Source organism: Triticum aestivum, chromosome 1B (genome assembly GCF_018294505.1).
Source record: "Triticum aestivum cultivar Chinese Spring chromosome 1B, IWGSC CS RefSeq v2.1, whole genome shotgun sequence".
Classification (NCBI taxonomy): domain Eukaryota; kingdom Viridiplantae; phylum Streptophyta; class Magnoliopsida; order Poales; family Poaceae; genus Triticum; species Triticum aestivum.
Window position 1 is genome coordinate 296008632 of NC_057795.1, and position 772 is coordinate 296009403.

Below are 772 nucleotides of genomic sequence, written 5' to 3' on the forward strand. Positions count from 1 at the left end.
GGGATCCCAGGGCCAAGCCCCTGGTGAACTCGTGAGTATAGAATCCGAACATGTTCATGTGTCCAGACTTGTCATGGCATGATATTTTAATCTGAGTCGTACTTTTTTCAGTCCGGCAAGGTCCCGCACTGAACAATCCTCGTGAGAGGATTTGCTGGGTTCGGGTGTAATGGAGAGCGGGAGACCCCCGAAGGCCCCCTCCCCCAAACATCTGAATGAAACCGAGGTTTCGTCCCAGAAGGACCTAGGCCACGGAGGGGGGGGGGAGATCGCAAAGGCCGCGCCAGGAGGCCAGACTTCAGGGTCCGGACACACGGGAGAGAAGGCTCCCGTGGACGTCGACGGCGGGGGTTATCTTGAATCCGGCCCCCAGCCGGACACGATTTCGGAGACCCATAAGGCCCAGGGTTAGGCAGGCAGCCTCCGTCAGCTGAAGGAGGTGTGTCTATTCCACCGGCAACCTCTGTCCATCCAGAGGTGCCAGATGCTTTATTGGCGACGCTGAAGGGTGCCTCCATCGTTGCTGAACACCATGCCCTTATGGGTGCAGTGATTGAGAAGATTCAGTCCATTGAGGGTGGACTGAATGAATCCTGTATCAGCCTCATAAGAGGCTTTGAGGTATGTTTTATGAGGTGTGGAAGAATGTCATGGTATAGATAGTAGCCCCTGATACACTATTCAGTGAAAGAAAGAACCGGACAGAGGATCAAATTTATGTTCGCAGGAGACTCACTTGATGACATCTATCACTCTTTTTAATAAGCAGGCG